The 9,191-nt window shown below is 39.3% G+C and overlaps 1 long non-coding RNA gene across 1 annotated transcript; it reads right to left on the bottom strand.

Annotated features, from left to right (window-relative positions):
* Window positions 1-6,195: 6,195 nt before the first annotated feature.
* Window positions 6,196-8,395, bottom strand: LOC118790324. Its single transcript, XR_005005489.1, has 3 exons — window positions 7,173-8,395; window positions 6,968-7,074; window positions 6,196-6,463 (listed from the first exon to the last, which is right to left on the bottom strand). It is a non-coding gene; the product is annotated as an uncharacterized LOC118790324 (long non-coding RNA).
* Between the last annotated feature and the right edge of the window lie 796 nt (window positions 8,396-9,191).

The raw sequence follows: 9,191 nt of genomic DNA, 5'->3' as shown, positions 1-9,191 counted from the left end.
TGATTTTTTCAAGATGTCTATTAGTCTTGTCTTTTTAAACTCAATTATTTAAGGAAACAAACAAGCCCGTTTAGTTCTGTGACAATGTATCCTCAATGTCAACAATGAAGGCAAGCTTGTCAGAGTGATAAATGGACTTGGACAAATGCAGACATAGGGAAAATTTGAATGAAATTTAAATAATCTCAGTTTTCAAGATCCTGAAACATTGTTAGACTTAGTGCTGGATGTGAAAAGATGAATCTATTCAGACCCATTGTGCTGGGTGTTGAGTAAATAATGCCTTTAAAACTCTGAGAATCTGAGACCTTATTTTCCCTTGAACAACATACTTTGGGTTCAACCTTCTCTTCAGTACTGCATACTATGACTTGTGCTGAATTCTATTACTTTTATGTCAACAGACAAAGTTACATTCCTTTAATTTTTCCATTGAAAGAAAACCGCACAGCAATGTTTTTGAACAGAAACCACCCTGGCATCACTCCATTCTGTGTCTCCAATGGCGGGATTTCTTTTGAATGTTTATGACTGCATACACTTATTACTTGATCATTTCATTTTCATTTTCATTTCTCTGCTGTCTGTTTTTACGGTAGAGACTGATCTAACCGGTTGTGAATTCTTGGCAGTGACCTGTCTCTTTCATGCTAAGCATTATTGTTCTGTCTTCATCTTGATTAGCCACATAATACCTTCACCTCCACACTCTCCATTTCCTTGAAACATCCCTTGTGTTACTCTTAAAGTACCTCCTTACAGGAGAAATATTTCAGCTTTGTGTATGATGGCACAACCATCTCCATGCACTGAAAATGCTTGCTCATAGTGATCTGTTTTAAATTTTGGATTGCCCAATGGTTTGTCCCCTTTTGACTCCCCAGGTCTCCTCTGAAACACATGATGCCAAGACCTGCTTCTTTTCACATCGCTGCCCCCATGCCACACTTAGGGAAACATGAATTGGAGGAAGACACTTCAATGAGCAGCTTTATACAAGCATGCTGTGTGTGCCGCATTGACCAGAGGGGATCAGTGGTGTGCGATTAGATGGACAAACAACCACCCCCTATCCCCGGGCAGAAAGACGGAAGTTTGTTTTGTGGCCTGGTCATCATTGCCTGATAGCAAGACTGGGATCAAACCCAGGCCCCAGAACGCATGTTCCATTCAATGTGAACACCGTTACCACTGAGCTACTCAGGAGCCCACTTATGATGATCTCTATGCCTCCATACAGAATTTTTCTGTTGATTTTCTAGCTTGTTTTGAGAAATGCTCTGGTGATTTTACTTATGCTCACAAGTTCGCAATGAAGTATTCATGGAGATCAATTCCATGCATTGAGTCCCACGGAAATAATCAGGAGGGTTTTGGAAGAGACTGTTGAAGTAGTAAAAAAACAAAATTTGATTTGATATAGTGCAGTTTATCATTGTAACGGTCACAAAGGGCTGAATGTGGGACATTATACATTTTACAGAGAGAATCAGGTTCAAGATTAGGGAACCTCAGCAGAGATTAGCTATGGGAGCATACAAAAGGAGGCGAGCAGAAAGGTTAGCTCCCATGGCTGTGGAGGTGATCTGAGACTGTTCTGACCGCCCCATTGAGAGCAGTAAGCAGCTGAAAGCAGGGGACGATCACACTGGAAGTCTGTGAGGTAACAGCATGGACAATTGTTAGCATCAACTCTTTGTCTTGTATGGCAGAATTTTCTGGACACATTTGTTCATGACCGGATTCACTCATCTTTAACCGGTTTTAGTATGTTCTGGTGTTCTGCTGACTCAACTCAGCTTCAGGCAACTATTGTAGGTATTATAACCAATATCATTAATCCCTTCTAGAAATATAAAAATCTCAAAAAAATCTCCATATATGTTGGTATAGTTTCACGGTGATTTAGGTATGCAAGAAAAGGGTTCTATGTTGATTTAAGATGTTTAAAGATATTTGGCTGCTGTGAAGTACTTCACAGGAAATGTGCAACCTGAATAAAGTTTAATTCATTTCTTGTGTTATTCATTAATATGAATTTTTTTAACTATTCAATTTCATAATTTTTAACAGAGGACAATGTGTTTTCAAGGAAATCGTTTCCATACAGAGTCACATCCTCATCTGGACTGAGAAAAGGCACCATGCAAGACTAGAGTCATATGGTGAATGTAAAGACCAGTGAATGTGTGCTATATTGATTGGCATGAATATAACCAGAAGGGTTTAGGAAGTGATTATCAGTGATGCATGTTATACTTACGTATTTCTGTAATGAGCTGTGAGACTCATCTGTTTTTGGGAACAGGTAACTGAATATAGCTGAAGGAGGTGCTGCATGTAAAACACAGTACAAAAATCTCATGTTTTCCCCAGCTTTTGTGCCAAATTGGATTTTTTCCCCCAAAATTTAGGATTTCACTGTTTTTAGTGTTAATTTAGTGTTTTTGTCAGAGCAAACTGGTGCCCTAAATATGTGCTCTTGCATGCTTTTATATTTAAACCACAAACCTCTAAAAATATAAGTACTCAATTATTTAATTTAAATATTTAGCCTGGATGAAACAAAGCTTAAAAATATGCATAATATACACGTATAGTTGAAGAAAAATATCACACCTCTTACACTCTAAATATATAACTTTTATACTTACTATGTTATTTTTCAAGTTGCCTATTAATCTTCTCTTTCTAAACTCAATTATTTCACAAAACCAATGAAGCCATTTAGATCTACTACAACATATCCTCTACATCAACAACATCATACAGCATGTTTGGCAGGGTGCTAAATGGACTTGGACACATGCAGACATTGACTACCTGGGGAAATTTGTATTAAATTGGAATAATCTTAATTTTCCAGGTCCTGAAACATTGTTGGACTTAGTGCTGAATGTCAAAAGATTAATCAACTCAGACCCACAATGCTTGGTGTTGAGGAAGTGATGTCATTAAAACTCTGAGAATCTGAAACCTGATTTGCCCTTGAACAACATACTTAGGGTTCAACCTTCTCTTCAGTGCTGAATTCTATTACTGTGATGTCAACAGACAAAGAACATTCCTTCAGTTTCTCCACCGAAAGCAAACCGCACAGCAATGTTTTTGAACAGAAACCATCCTGGCATCCCTTCATTCTGTCTTGTATGGCAGGAATTTTAGGTTGCATTTCTGTGTGACTGGATGAACCCATTATCAGTCAGTTGCTGTCTCATGGTTCCCGTTAAGGATAGGATCACTGGTTACTGTAATCACTGTTACCTTGTGATTGAATAATTCCTTCAACCCGTCTCTCCATTTCCTTGAAGCACCACCCGTTACTCTTAACATGTCACCTCTCGTGAGCAATATCACCTTTGTGTATGATGGCCAGTTTATTCATATTTGGAACATTTGTTTCCACACACAAATTAATTATCAATGATGAGTTCCGAAACATTCAAACTTTTGGTGAGCTTGATTCTTTTGTTTTGGAATGCCAACTAAGGTTTCAAAACATTATGGAGATGAAAGAGGGCCTGTCTTACTGGGGTAAGAATCTATCGGTAGCCTGTCAGGCCAACTCACAGAAAGACGTGGGTCCAAAATTGTGTCTGATATGCAATTGTGGTACTGAAAAACAACACAATGATCATGAGCAATATATCACAGATGAATTATTATGGACAAACTTCAGATTTATATATAGAGTATTTACATGTCTGTGGTCATATTAAGGTCATGTTTCATTAAATATAACAAAATTAGAGTGAGAGTCATGAATCTGACACTGTATTAAGCCTGCTCTTGTCCAACAGTGGCGCCTGGTACACGGTTCCATGCATTAATAACTATGAAACAATACATTGCTGTCACTGCAAAAGGTCATTATTCTGATAAAAAAGGATGCTAAATTTCACTTCATTTGTTCATTTTCCATTGATTTGGAAGGTAATATCAACCAGCTAGCTAGCTAGTTACTCTCCAAAGACTGTTTTTAAACTGATTTTGGAGCAAGTTTCTGCTTTAAGAGCAAGGCCAGCAGAAAATTAAAGAAACTGATGAAAGCACTAACATTACAGACATTTCAGGTTACTGCTTTCTATTATTTTCATCAAGAGTGAGGAGAGAGCTGCCTCAGTGTCATGTGACCAAATGAAATATTTTCTCAGCGGAATATGAAAGACAACGTCTAAGAATACCAGAAAATTCTCTGACTCTATTACCTGGAACTGGGCACTCCTCCTCCTACTGATACAGCATTGAGTTGCCTGCAATTTGATTTCAAACTTTCAAAGCTGAAACAATACTACTTCTTTAGCAGTCATGCCTATGTGGAATAGCCGTGTGCTGTGCCACACTGCCATCTGCTGGACAAAAAAACAATACCGAGACTTGAAGCCCTCAGAAATAATTAGTTGCAATGGCTATAATCATCCATAGGATCCATAGTTAGGAACACACAGGGTGATGGTGAAGCTGCATGTATTTTCAGGTGAAACAAACTATTTGCTTTGTAATATTTGTGCCCACTAGTGATCAAATAATTGTAGCTGGAATTGAAAGGTTTTGTCTAAATGGTATTGTGCAGAGGATGTGATTTACAAATCACATCCTCTGCACAATACCATTTAGACAAAACCTTTGAATACCGTTGAATGAAGTTTTCTGTGAATCAGTTAGGTCAGTGGTCCATCATGATTCATTCTTATGACACAATTTCGCTTCTGATACCATTTTGACATTATAGCACCTCTCTCTGGATAGCAAATGGCTTTGACTTTGTTTGAAATAGTTTGTCATTAACGAAAAACTGGTCTAATAGTTGTACCAGGGTTCTGGTGCTTGTCTCTCATTAGCAAAGACAAGTAGAGTAATGTGCACAAAGATGAACGCTGAGCTTCCATATACTCAGTTTGCTCAGAAGGTTTATGGTACTGTGCAGAAGAGTTTTCAAGTCCTCAGACCCCTGAAAATAAGGAGGCTAGAGGAAGGGGTAAGGAAAGAGAACTGGAATACAGCCTTATGGCCTGTGTGCTATAGGGCAGCTTTACAAGATTGCATTTCCTTGTTCTTTCATACAACATTTTAGAACCATTTCAAATTTATTTAAAAAGCAACAGCCAATGCAACTATTTGATTATCTCACCAGTATAAGCCTTCACCAATGACAGAAAACTCAGAAAGTGAAGATTGTTGAAACAGCTGATCTGAGTGAACACTGAAATGAGTGAAGGTAAACTGCTGTGTGCATGAAGGCTGAGGTACTGCAGCTTTGGCATAGAAGAGTTTTGAAAATGTCACAGAATAACGTAAGCTTTTGAGTAGCTGTCAGTAACCATTTTACAGGCCCAGCTGAACCCAGTGAATTATGGGAACTAGAAAAGTAAAAAAGGAAGAAAAACTCAAAGTCTTTTTTTGTCCTAAACCTGTGTCAGTTGAAGTGCAGTTAATCTTTCATTTTTACTTTACTGTAGTGACTATACCATCAGCTTCCTACTAACAAAATATTTTGAAGACATGATAGAAAACTAAACTGAACAAGGTAGCGGCTGGGTAGAATCTGCATGTGTGATATTAAAGGTATGCAGAAGCAGGAGACGGGGAAGGGGACCAGAAAGACAGCAGGATTGTAGGCCTCCATGTACTCAGTGCTTGATAGTGCTGGACAAGGTAGCGGCTGGGTAGAATCTGTATGTGTGGTATTATAGGTATGCAGAAGCAGGAGACGGGGAAGGGGACCAGAAAGACAGCAGGACTGTAGGCCTCCAGGTACTCGGTGCTTGATAGCTGGGATGCTGATAGCCTCAGTGTCACTCTGTTTCAGCCCAGAGTGAGGTGACCTGCACCAGCTTTGGCAGCAGCATATGTCAGCACAGTTATGGGTAAATGCAGTGTGTATCCTTGCTAAAGGGGATTTTTAACCAGAGCAACGGCTGAAGAGATAATGTCTACAATGGATTTAAGAGTATATATTTTCTCAGATCCCTGAGCACAGAGATGTCATTCCATTAAAAGGAAAGCAGGTGGACAGCAACTATTGTTTATTATTTATCAATACCAGTAAATCAAAAGATTTAAATACATTGTTTTTTTTTATTTTTTTGGGAAAAAAAAAAAAAAAAAAACGGAAAGTGATCTTGTCCACATTAACTCAGTCGTGATGTTCTTAACCCGGTGGCTCCGGTCTCAGCCTGGTCGTGATGTTCCTGACCCGGTCACTCCGGTGTCAGCCTGGTCGTGATGTTCTTAACCCGGTGGCTCCGGTCTCAGCCTGGTCGTGATGTTCCTGACCCGGTCACTCCGGTCTCAGCCTGGTCGTGATGTTCTTAACCCGGTCACTCCGGTCTCAGCCTGGTCGTGATGTTCTTAACCCGGTGGCTCTGGTCTCAGCCTGGTCGTGATGTTCCTGACCCTGTCACTCTGGTCTCAGCCTGGTTTCCATGTTCTGGTTTCACTCTGTGTGGAGTTCAGTTAGAGCCTGAGAGACAGGAAGGTATGGCATATTTGTCTTTACACACTCACCTAAGTGTTCAACATTCCAAAAATTGACCAGCTTGAACATTTGGGTTACAAGGCCTACTCCCTACCACCAAGCCATCTAGTGTATTGTATACATCAAAGAATCAAAATTCATTACAGGAAAGTGAAAAAGTGTTCATCACTTAAAGCAGCAAGAACATACACAAACCCACAACATTCTACCTATGTGTTGAAGCTACAGGTGCCTTCATAAGGGCATCTGAGCTCTCAATGACTTGACTGGAATCTGCAGCGGTTACAAACTATCAGATCTGTCAACTGCTCTAAAAGCAATAACAAACCAAAATGGCATAACATTTGCTTTAAACGGTCTTAAAACAAAAAACTGAACAATAAAACATCATACAAATAAAGTTCAGAGGGCTTGTTGCACTTTAAGGCATTGCCCTCTACATTTGTAAGACAAACAGATAACTACATTGTATTAGAGGGGTTTCCACACCTTGTTTCTGCAGCGGTTCTTCTTTGGCTGCTGCTCAGAATGGTGTTCTTGCTGCCACAGGTAAGTCCCCACATGAACATGTTTCTCTTTGGACATGAACCCAATAGCTGTAAGAAGGACGGTAATGGTAATAAACATTTTGCACCATACTGAATCAGTTTTATTAACGCAAAGCCTGTATGTTGTGGCCATGAGCAGGACTCACCCACTCTCTGCTGAGATTTGCAATCCCATCCAGGCCCAGATGTGGACAAGATTTCTTCCCGGAGGAAATCGTGGAGCAGCGGCAAAACTGGCGGAGCCCTTTTCCTCCTTTATACAACCACGCGTTGTTTTTGAATGTTCAGGTGCACACTAAGCGTATCACAGCGATGATCACGACATCGCACGGGAGCGCTTAAGTGAGAGCAATTCCCCAAACGAAGTAGGGCTCGCAGTTATTGCCGGCTGATGACAAGGCTGGGATTGAACCGTGGCGCTAAACTTGCTTTTAGAGAAAGCGCCTTAACCACTGGCCTTCTCAAAAGTCCCATGATTGAGTTAAGATATGATACGTTTTGTAAAGTACTTTATTTATTTATTTATTTACTTACTTACTTTATCTTTACTGCGAAAGTATTATTAAGGCTGCGAAAGCGATATACAACATCAAAAGTAAATATGAGTGAAGAGAAAAATGAATTATAATTGGCATGTTACACGTTCTCCGGCATGTGAATTACTATATAGTCATTCATGCGACGATATATGTCCTGATTGATGGAAGACATTTTTATACAGCGCCCTAAATCACGACGTGTTACACAGTCTCCGCGATACATGCCAATAACACGATTGTCGGCGCAACTTAAAATAGGTGTACCACTTTCACCAGGAATACCGACTATGTCTATGACAAATTCATTTTCGGTCAATACATTTTCAGTTTCTTTAGGGGGTTTAATGATTTTACCTGAATATTTCTCGAAGCATTTTCTTTCCTTGCTGTATGTTTCGTAATATATTTCTCTGCCTATCTCTGGCTCACCGATTCCTGCCTCGCATAGACCTCTTTCATGACTCAAGAAAACGTGGTCATCTACAGCTTCCAACAGAACATAATCAATGTCTTTTGAATAGATAAAATTGGATGGGTTGGTTTTACAGCCCTGATTCAATCCAGTATCCCCCGATATACTTAAAACGATATTTTCCATGTCGTTTGTGTCAATTGAGTGACATGTAGCCAAAATATACTTCTTTCCTTTTTTCTTTTTCCAGTAAAAGCAATGTGCCTTTCTTTTTTTGGTCATGATTATTAGAGGTTTACAGGATTTTCTATTTTTCATGTAAGTGTTAATAATATCGATACATGGATTTTTTACAAAAACCAAACAATTCCTTACAGTTGTAATAAATTCAGAAATGACAGTTCCTACCATTTTGCCGCTGCTCCACAACTCCTCCTGAATCTCAAATTTGACGAACATTTAACTGCTCACTGTAACACTGGTAGTGGGTGGAGATTGAATAATTTAGCCGTGTGAACCAATACAATACCGATAAAATGGGGAAACTTTCCTTTCCACTCCCACACGTCTTCTCTATTGGCGGGATATATCGAACGCTTGGCAGCTATTACTGTAATAAAATCAACATGCAATGTTAATAGGTACTTACATATTTATATTTACCGTGTATAGTTATGGATAGTTGCGTCCATTACAATTTAAAATGCTTTATTCATTTGTTGGTAAACACATTGTGTCATTTAAGAGGCGTTTAAAATGCTAAGATACTAAAGACGAACTTGCTGACAATATGACAATATTGGGTGTTATTTGGGGTTGAGAAGCTCTCCTGTTGAAAATCTGACACCGTGATACCTTGTTTGACTTTAAACAGCATGCTTGGGGTACATTCCTTCCAGTGCTGTAAGGTATGACTTGAACATCAGCAGCCGTAACATTAACTTCATATTTCCATTGGAAAAAAAAAACACTACATCTCATTTTTTTGAAGAGAGACCGTCTTGGCATCACTCCCCTCTGTGTCTGTATGGCAGGATTTTTCTCATGCGTTTCCTCATGACTGGATACACTCATCATGCCACCATTTTCATTTCATTTTCGCTTTCATTTCTCTGCCATCTCAGTGGTTACGGTAGACACTAACCTTGCCGGATTTTTGTCAGAGCCACACCTCTTAAATGCAATTCTTTGCTGTCATGTCTTTATTTCATAAT

This window comes from Megalops cyprinoides, chromosome 15 (assembly GCF_013368585.1).
Source record: "Megalops cyprinoides isolate fMegCyp1 chromosome 15, fMegCyp1.pri, whole genome shotgun sequence".
NCBI lineage: Eukaryota > Metazoa > Chordata > Actinopteri > Elopiformes > Megalopidae > Megalops > Megalops cyprinoides.
The sequence above is the reverse complement of the archived record's forward strand: the minus strand, read 5'-3'. Positions and strand labels throughout refer to the sequence as shown.